Source organism: Macaca thibetana, chromosome 10 (genome assembly GCF_024542745.1).
Source record: "Macaca thibetana thibetana isolate TM-01 chromosome 10, ASM2454274v1, whole genome shotgun sequence".
Taxonomy (NCBI): domain Eukaryota; kingdom Metazoa; phylum Chordata; class Mammalia; order Primates; family Cercopithecidae; genus Macaca; species Macaca thibetana.
In genome coordinates, this window is record NC_065587.1 from 63,598,323 (window position 1) to 63,625,110 (window position 26,788).

General features: G+C 55.5%; 2 protein-coding genes across 3 annotated transcripts in view; both read right to left on the reverse strand.

The window, feature by feature from the left end:
- Positions 1-20,246, reverse strand: part of DLGAP4 (DLG associated protein 4) — a 234,343-nt gene extending 214,097 nt beyond the window's left edge. The window contains exon 1 of the mRNA XM_050807028.1: positions 20,140-20,246. The gene's annotated coding sequence lies outside the window, so the exon portion shown is untranslated. The remainder of the gene's footprint in view (positions 1-20,139) is intronic.
- The window catches only part of MYL9 (myosin light chain 9), a 345,283-nt gene that overhangs the window by 233,251 nt on the left and 85,244 nt on the right, over positions 1-26,788 (reverse strand). The window lies entirely within an intron of this gene.

Genomic DNA, 26,788 nt, shown 5'->3' on the forward strand with positions numbered 1-26,788 from the left:
GCCTCCTCCCGAGTAGCTGGGACCACAAGCACGCACCACCATGCCCAGCTAGATTTTGTATCTTTTGTAGAGACGGGGTTTCACCATGTTGCCCAGGCTGGTCTCAAACTCCTGGGCTCAAGCGATCCACCCTCCTCAACCTCCCAAAGTGTTGCGATTACCGACGTGAGCCGCTGCACCCGGCCTGGAAATATCCTGTGTCTTGACCTCAGTGGTGGTTACAAGGGTGAGATATATGCATATATCAAGCTATACTACCTGCTTAAGATTAGTACACTCTACAACACGTGTTATACCACAACTCAGAAATTTCAAATATAATAATACCTGGCAGGATGGCCAGCATCAAGGGGAGAAGTAGCTGCAGATGAGCCGGACTAATGTGACCCTATTGCAAAATCATCTGCACAGATGCCCTCCGTCTACAGACGACTTTGACATGCCAAGAGCTACCATTTATAAGCACTTGCTGTGTGCCACATGCTGTCCTAAGCAGTTCATTAAGTCATTTCATCCTCACAATAGTCTTATGAGGCAGGCACCATCACTGCCCCTACTTTACAGATGACGGGAACTGAGGCACAGAGAAGTTAGGTAACTTTCTGAAGTCAAGCCCCCAATAAGTAGCAGAGCTGGATTTGCATCTAGACCTTCTGGCGCCACAACCCATGCTCTTACATAAATTCCCAAATCCTGACCATAGTGCAGAAGGCCCCATACGGTCTGGCCCCCGCCACCCTCTAGTGCTTCACCTGTCCTCCCTCCACATCCCAACACTCCAGCCTCACCATCTTCCTTCCTCTTCCCTGAAAACCCCACCTTCCTTACACCCCGGGGTTTGCACATTTGCAGTTTCCTCTGCCGGAATGTTTTCTTCCGCTCCTCTTTGCTGGGGCAACTTCTCATCCCTTAGGTCTCAGTTCAAGTGTCACCTCCTCCAGGAAGCCTTTGCGACTCCAGTCAGGGCCCATGGTCCCCGTGACCCTCCTCCGTGGGCCTCATCACTGTTTTACCTGCTTTTGGAGTTCCCTAAGGGCCACTCTATGCCAGACCCTGTGGTGGGCAGAGGGGACATGGCTCTGAGTGAAAGGGACTCTCCTGGCCCTTAGGGCTGGAAGGTCGGCATCAAAATGTGGTCACCACTGCAGGTAGATCGAGGGGGATCTGTACGTTTTTCTTTATACTTTGGGTTTTATCTGCTGGATATTTTTCTGGTGGGCAGGTACTATTACCAAGCCCTCAGCATTTCCCCACTCTGGGACCCCCACCTTTCTCCTTCCTCACTCCCTCCCCATGCTCGTTCTCCCAACTCTGCCTACAGCCCCAGTGGGAGGGATATTAATAAGCAGGAGTGAGAAGGTCACCCAGCTCACAAGCACTGAGTCCTCCTAGACTCGGGCGCAGATGAAATGCACTGAGGCAGGGGAGCGCACCAGGCGCTGAGCACGTGTGAGCTATTTCTGATTCCCACCAGGCCGGGCAGAGCACATCTGAGGTGGAAGCCGGGGCCAGCCTGGTGAGTGGCTGTGGAACCAATGACCAGCTGCCCCAGCCATGCTCACACCAGACACGGCCACTGCCCTGCTGGAAACTCCCCCGCAGCCCTCCAGGGCCCATGCGGCAGCTGAGGCCCTCAGCCTGGCACTCGAGGCTCTGAAAGACCCCATCCCTGCCTGTCTTCTTGCTCCCCATTTTCCTAGGTGCAGCCAGGTCTTCCCTCTACCCTGGCCCTTTGCACGTGCTGTTCCCTCTGCCAGGAAGGCCTGTTCCATCTCCAGGTGTGGGCTCACTCTCACTTAACCAACGGGTGTCCGCTTGGACCACTCCTTCCTCTGAGAAGCCTTCCCTGACCATCACCCCAGCGTGGGTGCCCTTGACCTAGGGCTTCCTGCTGCCATGCAGGTACCCGCTGTTGTCTTCGTGGTCTATGATCCCGCTCCTAGACTGTGATGTGGCTCCTTTGAGGGCCTTCATCTCCATGTCCTACATCCAGCAAGGACCTGGCCCGCAGCAGGCGCAAATCCTCTTTTGCTAACTGACTACACAGGGGACAAAGTGCTGAGTCCTGGGGAGGACTACAGGAGGGTTCGGGGACTCAGAGGAAGTTGGGGGCAGATGGAGAGCCAAGGATTGATTTGGCTGTGACTTGGAGGTAAAGAGTCAGAGAGATGTGGCCTTAGGCAGCAGAGAGGGTGCAGAGGGAGACCAGTCCACAGTCAGTAGAGGGCCAGGCCTCTGTCTGATCAGTGTCCCCCTCACCCAGCCAGTAGCCCCCAGAGGTCCCAGGCAGGTGGGCAAAGGGGGCCCAGACTCCAGGTGCCAGGTGTGGCTGCTCACAGGCCCTGCCTCCCCAGCCCTGACAAGTACAGCGGATGCAGAATCCGTCTGGAACAAAGCATTTCATCTAAATATATCTGCTTTCCAATGCAGGGCACGCAGCAAGGGACTGGGGGGCACGACGCAGGCCTGCAGTGTGAGGAGAACCGGAGTCCCCACCCACAGCCCCACAGCCCCACTGCCGCCTGCCCTGGCAGAGGGAGTCCACCAGGGCGAGGGTCAGGGTGGGCCTGGCTGGGCCCCTCCAAGCAGGGTTCCCATTGCCTGAACTCCCACCCCAAAGCTGCCACTTTGAATGTGGGCCAGGCACAAATCAGGACAATAGAGGAGGGAGGGGACACAGGGTGGGGCTGGGGAAGGGGGACACAGAGGAGGGCTTGGAGGAGGGGACAAAGGGAGGCCTGGGAGAGGAAGACACAGAGGCGGGCCTGGAGGAGGGGGACACAGAGGGAGGTCCGGGGGAGGGGGACACAGAGGGAGGTCTGGGGGAGGGGGACACAGAGGGAGGTCTGGGGGAGGGGGACACAGAGGGAGGTCTGGGGGAGGGGGACACAGAGGGAGGTCTGGGGGAGGGGGACACAGAGGGAGGTCTGGGGGAGGGGGACACAGAGGGAGGTCTGGGGGAGGGGGACATAGAGGGAGGCCTGGGGGAGGGGGACACAGAGGGAGGCCTGGGGGAGGGGGACACAGAGGGAGGCCTGGGGGGGGAGGGGGACACAGAGGGAGGTCTGGGGGAGGGGGACACAGAGGGAGGTCTGGGGGAGGGGGACACAGAGGGAGGTCTGGGGGAGGGGGACACAGAGGGAGGTCTGGGGGAGGGAGACACAGAGGGAGGTCTGGGGGAGGGGGACACAGAGGGAGGCCTGGGGGAGGGAGACACAGTGGGAGGCCTGGGGGAGGGGGACACAGAGGGAGGTCTGGGGGAGGGGGACACAGAGGGAGGTCTGGGGGAGGGGGACACAGAGGGAGGTCTGGGGGGGAGGGGGACACAGAGGGAGGCCTGGGGGAGGGGGACACAGAGGGAGGCCTGGGGGAGGGGGACACAGAGGGAGGCCTGGCGGAGGGGGACACAGAGGGGCCTGGGGGAGGGGGACACAGAGGGAGGTCTGGGGGAGGGGGACACAGAGGGAGGCCTGGGGGAGGGGGACACAGAGGGAGGCCTGGGGGAGGGGGACACAGAGGGAGGTCTGGGGGAGGGGGACACAGAGGGAGGTCTGGGGGAGGGGGACACAGAGGGAGGTCTGGGGGAGGGGGACACAGAGGGAGGTCTGGGGGAGGGGGACACAGAGGGAGGTCTGGGGGAGGGGGACACAGAGGGAGGCCTGGGGGAGGGGGACACAGAGGGAGGGGGCACTGGGGGAGGGGGACACAGAGGGAGGCCTGGGGGAGGGGGACACAGAGGGAGGTCTGGGGGAGGGGGACACAGAGGGAGGCCTGGGGGAGGGGGACACAGAGGGAGGCCTGGGGGAGGGGGACACAGAGGGAGGCCTGGGGGAGGGGGACACAGAGGGAGGTCTGGGGGAGGGGGACACAGAGGGAGGTCTGGGGGAGGGGGACACAGAGGGAGGTCTGGGGGGAGGGGACACAGAGGGAGGTCTGGGGGGGGAGGGGGACACAGAGGGAGGCCTGGGGGAGGGGGACACAGAGGGAGGCCTGGGGGAGGGGGACACAGTGGGAGGTCTGGGGGAGGGGGACACAGAGGGAGGTCTGGGGGAGGGGGACACAGAGGGAGGTCTGGGGGAGGGGGACACAGAGGGAGGCCTGGGGGGGAGGGGGACACAGAGGGAGGCCTGGGGGAGGGGGACACAGAGGGAGGCCTGGGGGAGGGGGACACAGAGGGAGGCCTGGGGGAGGGGGACACAGAGGGAGGTCTGGGGGAGGGGGACACAGAGGGAGGTCTGGGGGAGGGGGACACAGAGGGAGGCCTGGGGGAGGGGGACACAGAGGGAGGTCTGGGGGAGGGGGACACAGAGGGAGGTCTGGGGGAGGGGGACACAGAGGGGGGTCTGGGGGGAGGGGGACACAGAGGGAGGTCTGGGGGAGGGGGACACAGAGGGAGGTCTGGGGGAGGGGGACACAGAGGGAGGTCTGGGGGAGGGGGACACAGAGGGAGGTCTGGGGGAGGGGGACACAGAGGGAGGTCTGGGGGAGGGGGACACAGAGGGAGGTCTGGGGGAGGGGGACACAGAGGGAGGCCTGGGGGAGGGGGACACAGAGGGAGGCCTGGGGGAGGGGGACACAGAGGGAGGCCTGGGGGAGGGGGACACAGAGGGAGGCCTGGGGGAGGGGGACACAGAGGGAGGCCTGGGGGAGGGGGACACAGAGGGAGGCCTGGGGGAGGGGGACACAGAGGGAGGTCTGGGGGAGGGGGACACAGAGGGAGGTCTGGGGGAGGGGGACACAGAGGGAGGTCTGGGGGAGGGGGACACAGAGGGAGGTCTGGGGGAGGGGGACACAGAGGGAGGTCTGGGGGGAGGGGGACACAGAGGGAGGTCCGGGGGAGGGGGACACAGAGGGAGGTCTGGGGGAGGGGGACACAGAGGGAGGTCTGGGGGAGGGGGACACAGAGGGAGGCCTGGGGGAGGGGGCCTTGAATCCAGGCTCCTCAGATTCCAGCCTCTCCCCACTACCTTGCTGTGAGACAGGCACAGAGAAGGAGGCAACTCCAACAGGGTCACACAGAGGCCTGGGGTGGTGAGGGGAGGAGGACCCAAGCACGCACCTCCCAGGCCTCCTAGTCGCCCTGGGGGCCCCTAGATTTCTCTTTAGCTCCTGGAAGTTCTCCCAAGAATCCCTAAGGAGTTGGGCGGCAGGAAAGGCACTGGACTGAGAGTCATGAGGCTGTGATGCTGTCCCTGCTCCACCTCTGAGGCCTTTGGACTAGTCATCTGTGGGCCCTGGTTTCCCCCTCTGTGAGGTGGGGACAAGCACTGTGCCCTCTGCGCAGGGCTCTGTCCACAGTGCTCACCCTTGGCCCACTTTCCCAGGCTGGCCCTTCTGTGAGCTGCCCTGGGCTAGGCTAGGGAGGGAGTGCCAGAAGGTTCCGGGGGGTGTGCGGGTGTCAGGAGAGAGCACAGTAACACCAGCTGCCTTATTTTGGGGACTTGCTGTATGCCAGGCTCTGTCCTCAGTACTTGAACACACAGGACCTCAATTCACCCTCAAACCAAGCCTCTGAGACAGGCAATGACACTGTTATCCCTCCGAGGACAGAGGGGGAAACTGAGGCTGAGAGAGGTTTCTGTGACCTGCTCAAAGTCACACAGCCGGTGATCGGAGCAGGGACTCAAACTTGGGCCACCCCTCAAAATCGGCAGCTCCCTCCCTCCAGGCCTGAGACTGATGCCCACCTTTCCAACTAGTTTTGCTCTTTTTTTTTTTTTTTTTGAGACAGAGTCTCACTCTGTTGCCAGGCTGCAGTGCAGTGGCGCAATCTCGACTTGCTGCAACCTCCACCCTCCGGGTTCAAGCGATTCTCCTACTTCAGCCTCCTGAGTAGCTGGGACTCCAGGCATGCACCACCACACCCAGTTAGTTTTTGTATTTTTAGTAGAGATGGAGTTTCACCCTGTTGGCCGGGATGGTCTCCATCTCTTGACCTCATGATCCGCCCACCTCGGCCTCCCAAAGTGCTAGGACTACAGGTGTGAGCTACTGCTTCTGGCCTCAGTTTTGCTCTTGTAATGGTAAACAAAATCAGAAAAAACCCTGCTCATTAGAACAGCTCGTCATCAACAATCACTGCTATGAACACCTCATTTCCAGACAGGCCTGAAGACCCCACCCAGCCAGAGCCTCTCTGCCCTTGTCCGTTTCACCCAAGGCAGGAGGGTGCAGTGGTTAAGATCCTGGGCAAGGGCTGGGTGCACACCTGTAATCCCAGCACTTTGGGAGGTTGAGGAGGGAGGATCGCTTGAGGCCAGGAGTTCAAGACCAGCCTGGGCAGCAAAGTGAGACCCCTCTTTACAAAAAATTTTAAAAATTAGCCAGGTCCAGTGGCACACCCCTGTAGTCCCAGCTACTTGAGAGGCTGAGTGGGGAGGATCGCTTGTGCCCAGGAGTGGGAGGCTGCAGTGAGCCATGACTGCACTACTACCTTTCAGCCTGGGAGACAGGGAGACAATTCTGGGTCCACCAGCTGCCGGATGAGCGACCTCAGGAATGTCACTCTTCCTCTCTGTGCCTTGCCTCCTCTCCTGTGAGGACAGTGGCCCCTTCTGCTTAGAGTCCCAGGGCATATTGGAGAGACAGCTGGTGTCAAGCTGTGACCCAGAACCCACTCAGAAACAGCCCTTATCACTGCCTAACCTGACCATCATGAGGGTAAACTGGATGCCCTCAAAGTCACTCCTGGAGTGGACTGTGTGTGTGTGTGAGTGAGAGCACACATTTATTAGTGCTTTAAGCTGCTAAGTGTTGGGGTAATTTGTTCCACAGTAATAGGTAGCGAGTATAGAAGATGAGCCTTGATTCAGGGTAGAATTGAGGCTGGAGAGAATCAGGGCTGGCTTCAGAGGCTGTGCTGGACCATGCTCCCAGGCTGGGCACGCCCAGGGCTCTTTCCTTTAGTGGCCCTGATCTGTCCAGAGGACCATCCCTGCCAACCTCAGCCAGCCCTGTGTGGCTGCTCTTTATGACTGTGTTGGACTCAAGAACGGATCTGACTCAGCTATGTGCAGCACCCAGTTAGACGTGCTCACCTCTCAGTTTTCAGAAAATTCTCACAAGAGTGCTGGGCTCGGTGGCTCACACCCACAACACCAGCAACTCGGGAGGCTGGACAGAGGATTGCTTGAGCCAGGAGTTCAAGACCAGCCTGGGCAACATAGCAAGACCCCATCTCTAAATTTTTTTTAAAAAATGTAGCTGGGCATGGCAGCATGCAACTGTAATCCTGGCTACTTGAGAGGCTGAGGTAGGAAGATTGTTTGAGCCCAGGAGTTAAAGGCTGCAGTGAGCTATGATCATGTCACTGCACTCCGACCTGGGCAACAGAGCTCTGTCAAAAAAAAAAAAAAAAAGAGGAAAGGAAGGAAAAGAAAAGAGAAGAGAGGAGAGGAAAGGAGAGGAGAGGAGCGGAGAAGAGAGGAGAAAAGAGAAAAGAAAAGAAGGAAGGAAGGAGAGAGAGAGAGGAAAGAAAGAGAGAGAGAGAGAGGAAAAGAGAGGAGAGGAGAGGAGAGAAAGGAAGAAAATTTTCACAGTAGCCTCCTTGGAGGTTAACATTATTATCCCCAGTGCCTAGAATAGTCTCTGGCACATAACAGATATTCATATTAGTGTAGACTAGGTTACAGTAATAAATAGACTCTAAAATTTCAGAGGCTTCAAGAACAAGAAATTTATTCCTATCCTGGAGAAAGATTTTCAAGCAGTTGAGCTTCTCCCCGGTTGAAAAGCCAGCCCTGGTAGGTGTGCAAGCCAAACAGGTTGCCGGTCAGCCAGCTCCCTGTCTGCCCAGCCTCAGTTACTCCCTCAGTGCCAGGTCCAGGTGAGGGGGTGGCCCCCAGAGAAGAGGCTGGGGAGGAGAGGAGTGATGGGCTGCAATGGGACGGGCTGGCCTGGGCTGCTGTCCAAGGCACCCCCGGGAGACCCAGCTCCTCTGTGAGGGGGCGCTGGGGAGCACTGCTGAAGGGGATGGGCTGGTGAGCTGGGCTGCCTTTCCACCCCCACCTGTTCTCAGGCCCACCTGGACTACCAGGCTCAACAATGCTCAGGTAACACACACGCTGTGCCCCTGCTGTGTGCCAGGCCCCAGCCTCTGCCCGGTGGGAGACCCTCACAGTCTAGTCCGCTGAGGGGGTATGGTGACCCATATGGTTGGGAAAGGCAGGTTTCCTGGAAAGGGGAGGTCCGAGCTGAGCCATCAGTAACAAATCAGAGTCACCAAGCCAAGACTGTGGGGAAGGATTTCCAGGGAGAGGGAACAGTAAGCACAAAGGCAGGAAAGCCAGAGGACATGGAAGGTTCTGGGCATGCCCAGTCATTCAGCATTCAGGTGAGCTGTGGGTAGGGTGAGATGGGGGCACAGCAGGAGGGGCTGCTGAGGTGCACAGAGGCAGGTGACAGGGGCAGCAATGGCCTCATTCAGGGCTCTGGGCCATGAGCAGCTGGATGTGGTTACTTAACCTGCGTGGAGGACGCACCAGCAGGAAATCAGTTAGGAGGCAGGGATGGTCATCTTTGCCAGAGGCCATGAAGGCTGTTGCCAAAAGATGCTTGAGAAGGGGAGGTCAGTGAGGAAGGAGCCCAACTTCCGCTTTGTGGCTGATCCCCCAGACGCATCTCAAGGGCTCAGGATGAGACGCTGCCTTCCCGCTGGCCTCCAGGACCAGGCTTGTCATTATCAAACCCAGCCTTGCAAATGGTTCTTGAAAGCCACAGGGCTGGTGGGCCATACCACCCACTCCCAGGCTGCCCACTGCCTTTGTCTCTGCCCGGCCAGTGTCAGCAGAGAGAGGCCACAGACTGAGATGGCAGAGGTCAGTCACCTCTGGCCTTGGCCTCAGCAGCAGGCAGGCAGCCAACACCGGGAAGTACCAGGAAGGCCTGGGGAGTGGTCGGCGAGGAGAGCACTGTAGGTCTGCCCTGCTCTGGAACCTTCTGTGGCTCCCTAGTTTCTTTCAGTGGGATGCACCCAACAAGAGGAGGCTGAGAGGCTGGGAAGGGGAGGCCCAGCCCCTCTGACTTGCTGCAGAGCCTCAGGAATGTTGCTCAAATGTCCTGAGTTGGACTCAGTGATGGCCGCTGGCTCTGCTAGCTGTGGCCAGGAAAGACCATCCAGCAACCCCAGGGACCCAACCATGTTCACCAAGTTTCTAGTCTTGCCTAGGCAGGCTGCTTCCTGGCTCCGAGCCTCAGTTTCCTCCTGTCACCAGTCCTTGCGGTCCATGAAGCCCACGCAGCCAGCCCTGACTGTTCCTTATTCCAAGTTCCTGGCTGCTCTGTCCAGGCTTGTGACCCATGGCTCTCCGTGCTGCCCCCACACCCCACCACACCCCTCCTCACTCTCAGGTCTCAGCTCCTGGACCCCAAGACGACTAAAGTCTCCTCTTAGCTCTCCTGGGTCGCAGTGTCTGTCACTATTGTGAGTTTATATTCATCTGGGAGGTGATGTAACACAACACACACAAACACACAACTCACAGCACACACACACACCACATCACACACACCACACACACATCACACCACACATCACACACACACCACATACCACACATCACACACCACACACACACCACATACCACACATCACACACCACACACACACCACATACCACACATCACATACCACACACACACCACACACACACCACACACACATCACACCACACACATCCCACACACCGCACACACCACACATGCACCACACACAACATACATAACACACACACCACAAACACACATCACACACCATACACACACATCACACACATCATACATAGCACACACACCACACAACATACATAACATACACCACACACTGCACACCCACACCACACACTCATCACACCACACACTCATCACACCACACACATCCCACACACTGCACACACCACACATGCACCACACACAACATAACACACACACCACACACACACCACACACCATACATAACACACCACAAACACACATCACACACCACACACACACATCACATACACCATACATAGCACACACACCACACAACATACATAACATACACCACACACCACACACCCACATCACACACACATCACACCACACACCCACCCCACACACACATTACACCACAAACCCACTCCACACACATCATACCACACACCCACACCCCACACCACACATCACACACACTACACACCACACACACACCACACTATATATAACACACACACACCACACACACCATACATAACACAGACACAACACACAGCACACAGCACAACCACCAAACATACACACACTACTACACACCACACACATTACACACCACATACCCACACCACACATACCATACATAACACATCATACACATCACACTTCATACACACCACACACCACATCACACACACCACATACACATCACACACACCACACCACATACCACACATCACACACCACACATCACACACACCACACACACACACCACACACACATCCCACACACTGCACACACCAAACACACACACCGCACACCATACATAACACACACACACCACACAAACACCACACACCATACATAACACACCACACACACACATCACACACCACACACACCACACACACACATCACACACATCATACATAGCACACACACCACACAACATACATATACACCACACACCCACACCACACACATCACACCACACACACATCCCACACACACATCACACCACAAACCCACTCCACACACATCATACCACACACCCACACCCCACACCACACATCACACACACTACACACCACACACATACACACCACACCATACACAACACACACACACCACACACACCATACATAACAGACACAACACACAGCACACAGCACAACCACCAAACACACACATACCACTACACACCACATACATCACACACCACATACCCACACCACACATACCATACATAACACATCATACACATCACACTTCATACACACCACACACATGCCACACAAATACCACACCACACACACACACCATACATACCACACACACAGCCCACACACTGCACAGATGCCACACACAGCACACATGCCACACTGACATCACACACACACCACACACATGCCAGATACCTCAGACACCATAACACACAAACACACCACACACACAACCACCAAACACACAACATATATACACCACACACGCACCACACACATGCCACACACACCACAAACCACAGATGCCACACACACCACACACCGAACTACCAAACACACAACACATACACACCACACACACCATACATACCACACACACACCACACAGATGCCACACACATCACAGAAATGCCACAAAGATATACCCACACACACACACACATCACACACACACCTCACATACATACCACACACACCCCACATGTATACCACAACACCATACAGATACCACACACACACCACACGTCACACACACACACCACATACACCACACAAATCACATACACACCACACAGATACAGATACCACACACACCATACATGCCACGTGTACATACCACACAGTATACATACCACACACACAACAGATACCAAACTCATACCACACACACACCACACATACAGCATACATACTACACACACCACACACACAACATATACCAAACATACACCACATACAGCACACACACACCAAACACAACACACACACATCACACACCCTACACACACACCACATACCACAACACACCACACACCACATACATGCCACACATCACATACATGCCACACACACCATACACATGTCACACAGACACTACACATACACACCACACATACATACCACACCATACATACATATCATACATCCACACTCACAGCACATACCACATACACACCATACATGCTTCACATGAACATACCACACACCACACACACACCATACACACCATAGTCCCACACACCTCACACACACCACACACACACCACACACACCACACACACACCATACATACATCATGCACACCACACACACCACACACACAGCATACGCCATGCAGCACACACACACCACATACACACGACACACACACTACAAACACCATACACACCCCACACACACACCACAAATAGATACATGACACACACCACATGCACATCACACATACCACACACCATACACACCACATATCCTACACAGCACACACATCACATACCATACACACCATACACACACCACACCACACTACACACACCACACATACATACCACACACACATACACACACCACACACACACTACACACTACACATACACACATACAAACAGCATGCACACACACACACCCTTCACATTCCCTACACACACACACACACACACACACACACACACACACACACAGAGGGAGTGGGAAGGACCCTGAGGGCGGCCCTCCCTCCCTGTCCCCATCTGCACTCTCCCAGAGTCCCCTGTGAACCAGATCTACGAGGGTCGGATGCATAGATGGGCAGAGGTGGGCCTGGCCCCTGGTCTAGTCAAGATCCCCAGAGCCGCCCGCCTTTGCACGCGCCTCTGCTCCCAGCATGCTGTCCCTGGAAGGCCTCGTGCACTCCCAGTCCTCCGGGAATCCCTCACACCCCGAGGTGGCAGGTCCCTGAGGAAGTGTCAGATGCCAACACCCCTTCTCCTGCCGCCACACTCACTTTGAGGATAGGAGCTGTAGGTCAGGTGGGGAGGCTCAGAAAAATTCCAGCAGTACCAGGTGGGGCTCAGGGAAGGGCAAGGCAACCCCAACATCACCTCCTGACTCTTGCTGCGGAAACTGAGTCCCAGAGAGGGCACAAGGAGCCCTCACAAGGAGTGGCCCAGAAGGCCTCTTGCCTGGGGTCTACCTTCTCAACTGGGTGCATGAATCACACACACCTGGGTTCAAATCCTAGCTCTACTACCCACCAGCTGTGCAGCCTCGGTTTCCCCAGATGTAAAACAGGGATGACCACAGCACCCTGCTCCCTCAGCTGCAGGGTGTGCCCATGGAAAACACAGGCGGCAGAGGGTCCTGACTATCTCCAACCCAGCAGTCTCTGGACCACAGCCCTGTCTCCCCAGCAGCAGACCAAGTCCAGTCAGGAGCTCCTCCCCAATTGCAGGTGACCCCCTAGAGCTGTCACTGCAAAGCTGCCTGGTCAGCCCCAGAATCTCACAGCCCAGCCCTCACAGTACACCCTGTTCGGAAAAGGCAGGCAAGCATGCCAGGGTCACACAGCAAGGCCTTGGCATGCTGAGACTCCAACTTGGGCCCTGTTCAGCTGAGCCTCCAGCCTTGAGCCTCCCACTCCCTGAGTGGATATGGCAGAGCTGAGGAGGTGTCAGGGCTTGGTGGCAGCCACAGAGGGAGAGAGGCAGGCAGGCGGCTGGGGGTGGTGGGAAGAACCTCTCCCCCTGTCTCTAGCAAACCCAGATTCCCGTTTCCAAGCTGCACTCCAGAGTCCTCGGGTGCTGCGTCACTGCACGCAGTCAGCCCACAGTGGGCGGAAGGAAAGGCTCCCTCCCCATGACAGGAGCTGGAAGACAGAGGGCGGTGGGGAAGCCAGGTGGCAGGTCAGGGGTGAGGACAGTGAGGACTCCCTGACACCGCTCAGAGGGAAACCCAACTCGTTTCATCCCTGGAGTCACAGAGGGCTAAACCGGGAAAGACTCAGAAACCAAACTCCCACCTCTACTCCCACCGAGTAGCTGGAGGCCCAGAGAGGTGCAGGCAATCAGTTAGGGACACACAGCAGCAGCAAACCTGCTCGTTCCTCTTACTACAAACCCCCAAATACCCAGCACCCATGTCCTGGCAGCTGCAACAAAAAGCCTCCTGGACCCACCTCTGTCTGCCCCCGCAGGCTTATCTGTCACTACAGGAAGAAAAATACCTGAACCCAGAGGCCGAGTGCTCAGTCTCAGCCCAGCACCTGGGGGGTGCAGAGTCCCACTGCCCCCACCAGCACAATACCTCTTCAGGACGTGGTTCTGATCCCCCATCTTGAGTCCCAGTGCAGTGCCAGGTACACAGCAGGCACTCCATAAGTGCCTCAATAAGTCTTTTGCTCCATTTAGACACCAGGATGCCTGCCCCATTTCTACATCATCAAAGACAGAACCTGCCCCCATCTTCTGCTTTCTAAAGATGACCCCCTCACGCACCAAATGTTCGTTAGCCAGTTTTGAAGCAGACTCCCAGAGGTGGGTGACCGGCACAGCCCTTCTCTCACCTAAGCAGAGTGCAAATGTGACTGTGGCTGGGGGGTGGCTGCACTGTGTGTGTGTGTGTGTGCGCGCACACACACGCGCGCGTGCGCACATATTGAGGGCTCTGCCCTTTCCATGAACAGTCCCAGAAACCAAATATCTTGTTCTTCCTCACCAATGGACTGCCGGTCATGGTCACTCCTTATCACCCACATCACTCCCCGTGCCCTGTGAGAAGCCTGAGAGATACGCTGGCTTAACCAGAATTGTGTGCTGGGGAAGTGCAGAGGAGTCGGGAGAGAAGCCACAGTTCTCTGATGCCCATTCCTCAGTACCCGCGAACCTCATAGTTCAGATGGGGCCCCTGGAGGGGCTGGAGGAGTGGTGGCCGCCGACAGCAGAGCGGCCACGGAGTCCAAGGGTAGTCCCGAGGCTGCTCTCCAGACCGGGCCCAGCTCTGCCCCCAGCGTGTCTGTTCAGGTTTCCCTAAGCCAGGAACTGGGACTGCTGCACTTGATTCCCTCCTCACTCAACGCTTGCTGTGGAACAAACAGGAACTTCAGAATCCCCAGAACACGGGGCTAAGACCAGCCTCTAAACTCTAACTGACTTATGTCCAAACCCTGGCCTCTGTCTTCCAGTCCCTGTCATGGGGAGGGAGCCTTTCGTCCAAATGCTGGCACCTCCACTTCACCAGCTGTGCAGCCTTGGCTCTCTGTGCCCCAGTTTCCTGTTCCATAAAATGGGGGTGATAATCATAACAGGGTGTGATGGAGGCTGAAAGAGAGTCCAGGCATCAAGTATTGCATCAGTGCTCACTAACAGAGGGCTGAGCAGTGCACATGGCCTGGGAGATGGTCTAAAACGCTTTGTTGAAGGAATGACTGAATGAAAAGAAATGCTAGCCAATGATACAGTTATTATTATTATTATCACCGTCAACATCAGCAGGGATCCCCAAGCCTGGTTTTGCAACCAGCCCTGGTGAGGGGTGTAGCAAAATTCTCCAAACAAAATGTGCTTCCATTCATTTTGGGTTTTTGAAAAGGCCACGTCAGACAGCTCGGTGGCGAGGAGGCGGCGTTGCGAAACCTAGCACAGAAGGATCCTGGGCCCCGCTCCTTGGCTCAGGAAATAATGTGCGATCTGCAAGCGAAAGGCCCCTACACACTGCCCTCCCCGCAAGGACCCAGTGAGAGGGGCGCCTCGGCTGAGGGTCCACCCCCCACCCTCCAAGTGACTTTGGGCAGCCACCCAACCACTCTGAGCCTCAGTTTCCTCATCTGTCAAATGGAGACAATATCCCTTTTCATTCCTAACCCTGGCTGCGGCTAGGATGGGTGATCAAATGGGTTCTACGAACTGTAGAGTACTGCACACCCCTAAAGGCTTCAGTCCTGGCCCTGGAGGAGCTGCCAGGAGATGCTGTGGAGGGGATATAGGAACAGAACAGGCAACCCTCTCCCCAGTAGGTCACAACGAAAGAATGTCTAGTCATGTGAGTCTCAAAGCGTCCCCACATATTCTGATGAAGTAGGAAGTGGGCCTGTCTTTGGTACAACACACAGGACTCCTCAGTGACAGCTTTTCCCAAAGATGCCCAGTGAGTTTGCTCTCCAACCCCCTCACTCCCTTAACCAACAGAGTCATCTGTTAGAAGAAACTGCCAAGCCTCGTCAGCCCCATGCTGACGCCAGCCCTGGGAGCTTACACACGAAAGCTGCCCTTCAAAGCCACTACAGCAAACCCGGTGGCTTGCTCTAGATTCAAACCCTGGCACCTCCACCTCACTAGCTGTGCAGCCTTGGAGACCTTACTAATAAACTAAACTAATGCTCAGTTTCCTTGTCCAGAAAACAGGAGGAGAGCCCACCAGATGTCCCAAGATGCAGGGCTCTCAGAATCACAGACTTCGGACAGTGGAAGGCAGAAGGCCCCTCAGAGATCACCAGGTCCAAGTCTTCACTCTATCAAGGGCGCCCAGAGAGGGGACACGCCTCATCCAAAGAAACACAGCAAATTCGCAACAGGGCTCCTAGAAGAGTGGATGCCCACCATGCTGCACCCTATTCCCTCCACCACCAGCCTCCCTGTGGCCCACTCAGGAGTGGCCACCTCCGCTTAAAAGGACACATAACCCGCAGCATCCCCAAGCTCACCCAGCATGTGGCTGCCTTCCTGTCTTTATTGATGCAGTTCTTTTCTTTTCTTTTTCTTTTTCCTTTTCTTTCTTTTTTTTTTTCTTTTAGAGACAGGGTCTCACTATGTTGCCTAGACTGGTCTCAAACTCCTGGGCTCAAGGAATCCTCCCACCTTGGCCTCCCAAAGTACTGGGATTACAAGCATGGGCCACTGTGCCTTATCCATGCAGTTCTCACAGCCAGCAGTGTCCTTCCCCACTATTCTCCATCTACCCAAATCCCCAAAGTCTCCAAAACCCAGCTCAAGTGCATATCCTTTAAGAAGCACTTCTGGCCCTTGGACAGCACCAGTCTCCATCACTAGGGAGCAACTGGCAGGATGGCTGCAGTTTACAGAGTGGGATCCTCGCAGGTCTGACTCTGTGTCCCCAAGCCTGGCACAGGGCTGGGCACTGAGTGGGCCTCAGGAAGCACTAGTAGCCCAAAGAACGAACAGAGGACTAGGAAATGAAAGAGTGAACAGGCCAGTGACCTGGCGAGTGAGGGAAGGCTGAACAGGTAGACAGGTGATGATGTGAGCAAATGAATAGCCATAGGGGGAAATGCCTGGCCGGGGGCACACCCATAAAGATGCTGGGTCTGCCCCAGCATGGCCCCTCGCCCTCTTGTAGAGCCCTTGGGTGTCCCACAGACCTGCTGGGATTTTAGAGGCTACAGGCCTGTAACTCCCACAGATTCTGGCTAAATGCCTCTGTGTATGCAGACCCAGCTGGAGGCCGGGAACGCACATGGACAGTCATGTTGGCAACGGCCTGGCCAAGTCTCCCCCCATTCCCCAGAGCCCAGCCCTCTACTCAGAATGGACCAGGTCGTCAAAAGTCAAAAGAAATGGATGAGTGCCCACGTTGAGCCAAGACATCTTCTCAGCATCAGGGGAATGGCGTGAAGAGGCAGGCGGGACCCTGCCCATCTCTGCACCAACCACACCCAGAGACATCCAAGAAGGATGGGGATGGGGTAATGAAGCACAGGCCCACGGGGCTGGGCACGTGGTGACAGTGACACAGCCTGGCCTGGGCATTGAGGAAGGCTTTCTTCTGGAAGCGATGCTTAAGCTTGGGTGATGAGCAGTAGTTGAACAGGCACATGGGGGAAGGGGGCTGGAGATGTTCAGGCAGAGGAGCCAGCATGTGTGAAGACCCTGAAGCTGGAGGGAATGTGGCCTGTTCCAGGAACTGAAGGCAGGCCAGGGGGACCTGAGCCAAAGAGGGAGGGGGTGGGGAGCAAGATGTGGCTAGAAAGTAGCTAGTTGGGGGGAGGGGGAGGTTGGGTTTCATCCTGCAAGCCATGGCATTTATTGAGTACCTACTGTGTGCTTTCTATTAAAAAAAAAACCCTGCATTCAAGATTGTATTAATTCACATTTCAGAACATTTAAATGAAAGTGTTCAAATGCACTGATGTCAGATAATGCGATTTTCTAATGCTTTTCTGAATGAATGAATACCCATCACAGAAGTATAGGAGGGTAGGGACCACCCGCTTCTGTCACATACAGTGCCCAGGATACGGTTCCTCAGAGCCTCCCCATCATGTGAAACTGCTGGCATTTACGAAGTCCGTGGCTCACAAACCACACAAGAACCTAATGAGATGTCAGTGGGTGCCCCTGATACATCCGATACGTCAGCGTCTCCTGAAAGCTCCAAAGCACACATTCTCTCCTAGTTCCCAAGTGCTGCACAGCCTTCCTTCAAAAACACCAACTCAGCTGCCAGGCAGCTTCATGCCCGGGGCACAGCCCTCAGACCTGCGGCTCCATCTCAAGGCTGGCACCAGCCAGATGCTTCCTGGGGTTCCACATAACCCAGCCATCAGGTCCTGTCCAGCTCACAGTTTCTCTTCAGCATGGACACTGTCTCCAATACCTGACACAGGCTGCCTCCCCCCACAAAACAGAGGCTCCTGGAGGTGGGGACCCTGTCAGCCATTGAACTCCCCAGCGCCCCAGCACAGGCCTCACCAGGCCTCTGGCAGGTAAGTACGGGGTCGCCATGGACACCACACACAGGCACACTCCCAGAAGTTGAGTTGTGCCGTCCCAGCTCCTGGAGGACCCAGGATCCCTGGCCCACCCCTGCCACAGCGGGAGACAGGCACTCTCGCCAGCCCCACGTGCATAGCCAGCATCTCCCGAGCTGCTGGTAACACACTTGGAGTCTGCCACTGACTGGCCCCAACAGCCGGCTCTGGGGCCTGGTGGTGGCTCCAACACTCCAGCCACCCATCAGCCAGGCCAGAGCACCAGCTCTGCGGCCCCACCCTGGGACCAGGCAGCCCAGTGCCCTCTGGCAGAGAAGGCAAGGGAGAGCTGGCCACCAAGGAGGGACAGAAACAGGGCTCCTCCAACCGGCGTTCTCGGAGATGGTCCTGTACAACTGATTCCCACCACCTCCAGCTGGCAGAAAACAGCCCCCTCCCACAAGTGAGAGCTCAGAGGCAGAGAGAGCCAGGACTCTCTCCTTCCCACTGGGGACTAGTCTTGGAGAAGAGGTGCAATGGAGGTAGAGGCAGGGCAGGCCAGTCTCCCCAGGGGCTGGAACTGCAGCCCCCTCCCGCTATGTCATTTCCACTTCCAGGCGGGTGGAGGTGCCGGGAACCTTCTCCCCATCAGCGCTGCCCTCCAAGCTTAGGGCTTCCCATTCTCAGGGCACCTCCACTACCCACCGCACCCCCTCCCCCTCGCAGAACTGGCCTTTGCCAATCACAACCCCTCCCCCATTTCATTTTTTCCCACATCAACAGTCTCTGACAGCCCGTCTCTTTAACACAGGCAGCGGAGGAAGAAGGGGAGAAGGGACAGAGGGATAGAGGGATGGAGGGATGGAGGGATGGAGGGGGATTGGAGCGGCAGGTTCGGCCAAAAGAGACCAAGGGCCATCACACGTCCAGGTAGCACATGTCCCCTCCCAGCAGGCCCGGCACATCTGGACCCAGCTGGTCCCCGCGGCCACCTGGTCCATCCGCCACTGGGTCTGAACGTGAACCCCTGTCTCCGCGGGGCGCCGCACGTGGGGGCCTCCAGTAGCCATGTGAGTGCCCCCCCAGCCCAGGTGCCCAGGTCAGCCCAGCCCCTCGCAGGGACGCAAACAGGGAGGGGGCGCTATGCAGCGCGGGAGGGGGGTGCTGCCCCCGCCCCCGCCCCCTCCCCAGATGCCAGGTCCGGGAAAGAGCTCGGGAAGGGGGGAGCCGGCGGCTCCTGGGGCTACCGAGGCAGGATCCGAGGCAGCTGGGATGAACGGAGGAATGCCCCGACCAGCATAGCCCTGCTTTCCCAGGCGCCAAGGTTGGCCGGGCACGGGAGGGGTCCGTCTGACCCCCAGGCCGCCCTGCGGATTAGGGGGCGGGCCTGAGGAGGGGGCTTCCAGGCTTTGGCAGCCGCTTGATACAGGGTACGGGGGAGTCCGCGGGAAAAAGAGCCAGAATGCGGGTCCGGCCCCGGACAGGGGTTCTGGGCCCCAGTGCCGCCGCCCCCGATTTGAGGGTCCGGGGAGATGTAGATGGGGCGATCCCAACCAGAGAAGGCGCTTCCCAGCCGCACAGCCGGCCCCTCGGACCCGGGCTCGGAAGATAAAACTGGCAGGGGAGGGGGCTTTTCTGCGCCAGCACCGCCCCCCGGTTCAGGGAGGTCTGTCGGGGAGGAGACCGGATTGGGGGGTCTAGACGAGGGACTGAGCGCGCCGGCCCGGGAAGGGGGTAGGAGCCGCCGCGCGCCACCCCCGCGCCCTCACCTGCGCCGGGCACTTCGGCCGCCTCCGGCCCGTTTGGCCGCTCCGCTGCGCCGCCGCCGCCGCCTCTCGGGTCCGCTCGCAGGTCCGCGCGCCTAGGCCCCAGCCCCCGCCCCGGCCCCGGCCCGCGGGTGCCCCATGCCTCTCCTCCGGCCGGCGCGGCGCCCCAGATGCGGCTGCGGGAGGAGGAGCCGCGCGGCCCCGGCTCCCCGAGAGCGGCGGGGAGGGGGCGGGGAGCGGGGAGAGGCGCGCGGGGGAGGGGGCCGTGCGGCTGCGCCCAAAACCAGGCGCGGATCTGGCCGCGGGCGCGGGGCTCGGGGGGCCTTGGGGGGGCCCGCGCAGTTCCTGGCGCCCCACCCCCACCCGCGCCCCCGCAACCCGGGGGAAGCGGGAGGGTCTCTGCAGCCGGAGACCGCTCTGTCGCTAGCCGGAAGAGCGCTTGGAAATCCGGGGCCGCCAGTCCAGAGAGGGCAGGCTACTGGAACAAGGTCACACAGCGCGGGCCGCGGTGGCACGGGACCCCGGAACCCCAGGCTATGGGGCGGGCCGGTAGGAACCTGTGTTGACCATCGCTGCCCCGTGGAGGAGGGAAACTGAGGCCCAGAGAGAACAAGACTGGTCCCGGTCACACTGCGCGAGTCAGGAACCACCCCACCCCCGAGAACTCGGGGCTTCTGCCTCTGGGAATGGGTGCCCCCTCCCGGTGACCTGCTTCCGCAGAACCCTCTCCCAGGTGTCTTCTCGCCTCTGGCTGAACGGGGGTTAAATGCAGTCTCTGAAGTGGGATGGACCTGAACTGCGTACCGGCCCTACCTCTCCTGGCTCTGTGGTTACAGACAAAAGACTGTCCCTTTTTGAGCCCCATTCCTCCACCTGTAAAATGGGGACACCATGAGTCTCTATCGCCAACTTGGGTGAGAAAACCAAAGAGATAATGGGTATAAGCTCTTTACTGGTGCCTGGCATTCAGTAGGTGTCAAATGAATGTGCCTGCCTTCCCTGGCTCCCACACACAGCCATCTCCAGAGAATGCCAGCTGAATGCAGAAGGGTCAGAATGGGTGAAAGGGTGGCCTGCAAGGCTCCTCACAGCCCTATTCCAGTCTCCTCCACCACCCATCCACCCTGCTCACATCCCCAACCCAGTGATGACTGTTCCAGTGCCCAGCCTCTGCCTTTCCCTGTGCCTGACATGCCCTCCCACCTCTCTACCTGACAAACTCCTACTCATCCATCAAGGCCCAAAGCAATCTGTTTCGTACCCCAGCTTCTCATACTCCCTACTAGTCTACCCATGTTTCCTTTCTCCAGAACATATTCCCTTTCCCCCAGTGTCTGGTCTGGGTTTGTCTCTATCTTCTCTGGCTCTAACAACTGGGGTGAGAGGAAGTCACTCAGAGGAGATGACACCCTGAGGCCCAGTGCTGCCCAAGAGGGCTTCCTGGAAGAGGTAGCGTTTTAGTAAAGCCTGGATGGAGAGGTGAGTTTAACACTTGTATGCAGCAGGCAAAGAGGTGGCATGTTTGGGCAGGGTGTCAACAAGGAGGATAGTGGGCTCCCTGGAGCAGTGGGAAGATCTTGGCGAATGAGCTGGGAGCCAGCGAGAGCCAGGGGCTGGACAGCGACCTGGCAGTATATATATGATCAGGTTGAAGATGAGCAGGCTTTGCCCTCGAGAACACCTCACACGGGGGCCCGGGAGACTTGCACAAGGATGTTCATAGCAGCATCGTTTGTAATAGTGAAAAGCTGGACACAGCCTTAATGTCCATCATCTGGAAACTGGATAAATAGCAACACATTCAGACAATGGAAAACTGTCTCTGCTCCACAATCCTCAAAATAGGTGAATGCAAGCTTATGCATCCTGAGGCTAAATCTCAAAAACACACTGTTGATTCAGTTTGTGAAAATCCAGGGTTGTACACTTATAATTTGTGTGCTCTTTGTATGAATGTTGCTGTTTGTATGAATGTTATACTTCAATACAATTTTTAAAATAAAAATATATATTGTTGGATGGAAAAAGCAAGTTGCAGATGGAAAATATAATTTCATGCCAGATATATAAAGTTTGAAAACACGCAACACAATACCATATATTGTTTAGCGACACATACATATGTAATACAAGTGTAAAAGCATGCATGGGAGTGATAGACAGCAAATTCAAGAGAGTAGTGACCGTGAGGGAGAGAGGGAAGGGAATGTTGTAATAAGGGCTTTAAATATACTTGAAAGTGGTTTATGCCTTAAGCTGGGGTGGTGGGCACATGGGTGTTTGTCATGCTGTTCTCTAGACTTTTCTTTGGACATAAAATATTCCTATTGTAATACTTTTTTGTTTTGTAGAAAGTCAGGTGGTGCCTGGGAAGGCAATGGGGAGCCATTGCTGGTTCTTGAGCAGGAGTGTGACATGGCAGTGGACTGGAAGAGGCAAGGCTAGAGAAAGGAAGGTCAAGGAGGCTAGTGTGATGGCACAGGGGAGAGATGCAAAGCTCCAAGTGGGAACAAGGATGGGGTTATGAGGAGGAGGGGAAGAAAGGGCAAGTTTTAGAGGAATAAGCATTGGGCATGCTTAGGCAAGGGTCACAAACCTAAATGCCCACAGGGCTTGGACAGGTTGTTTAAGCAAGTTGTGAGCCTGGAGTTGTGGGGACTGTGATACATAGTCCAGCAGGAGCAGCCCCTACTCAGCACCAGCTGATTTTGCCATCTAGGGAAGGAGACAGTGGAGCCATATCTTATTTTTTCAAGAGTAACTAGCAGCTAATATTTTCTGAAACGTAAAACTTCAGAAAATCCTGGAAAATAATGGCAACTAAAGTGAAAAAATTGTTAACTCTATGCAAAGCAAGCCATATAGGTTCACAGCCTCTCCAGTGAGGAAGAGACTTCAGGAGAAGAAATGAAGGGATAATGACACAGAGTTTTCCTGCCTGTGAGGCTGAGGAGGCTCACAACCTGAGCAGCAATCAGGGAGGGCTTCCTGGAAGAACTGGCACAGGACAGCGAAGGGGGAAGGCGTTTCTGATCGAAAGAACAGCATATGCAAAGGCAGGACTGAGTTGAGGGAGCCTAAAAGAAAAAAGAGCAAAAAACAGGAACAGGCGTTTCACAGAAGGGGAAACATATGGCCAGTAAACATACGAAGAGGTGCCTGACCTCGTTAGTCATGGGGGAAATGTAAGTCAAGACCATGATGAGATGCCACTGCACGCCCAGTCGACTGGTAACAATGAGAACGCGGGACAATACCAAGAGCTAGGGAAGCTGTAGCTCAGTGGCAGCTCCGAAGTTGCTGCCAGGAGGATGATCTGGGCCACCCACTGCGACCCAGCACTTCCACTCCTGAGGTTTATGCCCACGAGAATCCCATGCAGAGGTACACTGGGCCAGTGCTTCTCAAATGTGAATACCCAGTGAATCCCCCAGGGGTCTTGTTAAAATGCAGATTCAGTTTTGGCGGGGCTAGGGCATGGCTCCAGACTCTGCATTTCTAACAAGTTTCCAGGGGATGCCCAGGCTGAGGATGCCCAGACCGCATTTTGCAGAGCTTTAGGATTTATGCACAGGAACAGCCACACAGCACTGTTTGCAATAGCAGAAGACTGGAAGACAACCTGATTGTCAATTGAAGGGAGAATAAATAAATAAATAATGGTATAGTCACATACAGCCTTCAAACAAATGAATCATGATTATATACAACAACCTGGAGACATTCTCATCAACAGTATTGAGTTAAAAAGAAAAGACGAGTATATACAGTATGGCACTTTTAACATAAAATTAATAAACAAGTAAAAACAAACTACATATTAATTAGGTATATATACATGTAATAATACTAAAAACAAGGAAACTAGCAGAGGATAAACTCAAAATTCAGAATCTTAGTGACCTCCAGCAGACAGCTGGGGGATGGGACGGGGTGCAGCACAGAGGCGGATGTCAGATACTATTCTGTTCTAGTTCTTGGGGTGAGCAGTGGATCCAGGTGCATATATTAGATTATGTTTTCTACTATCTTGTATTATATACATTGTAGGACTTGATGCACCAATGCTGAAGGCATGTCATGAACCAAGGACTCAGTTTAACTCACTTGTGTGTATCTGAAGTATGGATTTTTAAAAAGAGAGAGAGAAACTCAGAGACAAAGACAGAAAAAGAGATGGAGAGGCCCACAGAGATGGAGTGAGAGTGGAATATAAGCCAGGTCTGTAATTTGATAATGATTAAATCCAGATAATGACCATATCTAGCTAATGATGACATTGAGCTTGTACCAAACCAGATAAGGTCCAGATCGGTCAACATGGATCTGGGGAATGCCCACTCCAGTGCTGTTCTCTGGGTTCATCAAGCATATGTCAGGCAGGGCCCACCCCTCAGGGAAATGGGGAGGGAGGAGCCTCACAGGCTAGCCTGGGCCAAGGACCCCTGCAGGGATCCTCCTCCCAGGGCTCTGGCTCCAGTCTGCCCCTTCGCAATCCATCTTCCACACCAGCCCCAGACAGATCTTTCTATAATATGGATCTGACTGTGCCCCTTTCCTGTTCAGAAGCCTGCCTTGGCTCCCTAGTACCTGGGGATAAAGTCTGACCTCCTGAGTCTGGTATTCAAAGCCCTTCACCAGTTGGCTTTCACATCTGCTCCTACCTCAATCTTGGCCAAACCCCATGACTCAGGTACAAGCTCTGCAGTTTCTCCTGAAGACAAGCTGTTTCACACCTCAGCCTTTATCTGAAATGCCTCTTCTCCCATTGTGTAGTCACCTTGCAAAATTCAACTCAAATGTCACCTATTCTGGGGAAATCACCCCTGACTTCTATGTCTCATTCCTGGTTTTATATCCCCAAAATACTTTATGATGACAAAGACACACCACGTCTCAAAGCAAATGCTATTGGTGCCTGCCTTGAGTTCTGCTGCAGCCTTGGTGGACAGCTCCTGAACTCTGGTCTGCTGCAAGCACCCACCAGGTCTCTCCACTTTTCTGCCTGATGGCATTTTCTGAAGTTGCAAGAGCTTGTCCCATCCAAGCACAGGATGGCTTGGAAATGCAGGAGAGTAAGGTCCCCAGCAGAATCTTCAGTCCCTTGGGGAAAAGAGTCACAAAGGAAATGCTGCAGCCTCCGAACCTTCAGGGAGACAGTCTCAGGCATGCTTTCCACCATTCTTCAGAAGGTCCCCACAGAGCTCCAGTGGCCCACAGTGGTGCCCTGCTGGCAAATGCCCATTTGATTGACTTTCCCTCCTCCTCTGCCTCCCTCCTGCAGACCAGGATCACCTCCCAAATAAACTACATGCACTCAAGTGCCTGTTTCAGGGTCTACTTGGGAGAAACCCACACTTAGGCACACCTGTTACTTCTACCTCTCCCACAAGTCTGGAAGTAGCTCCTTGGGGTTCAGGCCACATTAAATTAACCTCATATTGTGGTATTTGAGACCTGTCACGGTTATGGCTGTAATCCCAGTGTTTTGGGAGGCTGAGGCAGGAGGATTGCTTGAGGCTAGGAGTTCAGGACCAGCCTGGGCAACACGGCGAGACCTCATCCCTACAAAATTAAAAAGTTAGCTGGGTGTGGTGGTGCATGCCTGTAGTCCCAGCTACTTGGGAGGCTGAGGTGGGAGAATCACTTGAGTCTAGGAGGTCAAGGCTGCAGTGAGCCGTGTTTGCACCACTGCACTCTAGCCTGGGTGACTGGGGGAGACCCTGCCTCAAAAAATAAAAAAATTAAAAAAGGCAGCATTTGACAATCTGCGTTCATACTACGTGCTGCTTGCATCTGTATGAACTTGGCCACGCTCAGCCAAAATAAGCAGAAGATTCTCAAACTTTTAATGACACTTAATGACATGTATCCCAGGAGAGGGGAGCTATGCAGAATTACCTCCTTTCTTCTCCTTCCCCATATTTTCCAAATTTTCTATATTGTTCAAATTTGTTCCAAAATAAATGTCTAAGTGTCATGTATTCATTTGCTCTGTTTTGCTGTGTTTTCCCAGTGTAGAGGGAGTGTGGGCTCTGGAGTGAGCAGCCCTAGATTCATATCTTGGCTCTGCCACACACTGGCTGTGACCAGGCAAGTTACCCAACCTCACTGGGTCTCAGTTTCCACATTCAAAAAATGGACACAGCCCAAAACAACACAAACACCTACTTTGCAGGGTGGCTGGGACTTTTATAATGGAAGCACGTTGTGAACCACAAAGTGAATTGCAAGGCTGAGTTATCGTCTTCCCCGGGGCTGGCATCAGGCCTGACATGGAGGAGGTGCCTGGGAAATGTTTGGAGAACAAAATGATTGAGGCTAGAAGTAGCAATTCCACACTGTTCCTTATTCATTCATTCACTCACTTGATGCCCACTGATACCTACCCAGGTCCAGCCCCTGCTGGGTACCAGGGATGCAGAGTTGCATGAGGAATGTCACTGGCCTCAAGGGGCTTGCTGTCCACAGAGGAGACACAAGAAAACCCACCACTCCTGAAGGGCACCAACTGAGCTTTGGGAGAGGGTTGGAAGGGTTCCAGGAAGAGGCGGCCCCTAAGCTGTGCAGGACTTAGCCTGAAGAGCAAGGGGAAGACAGAGGGGACGTTGCAGCATAAGGACTTGCTCAGAGACCCGGAGGCCAGGCTGGG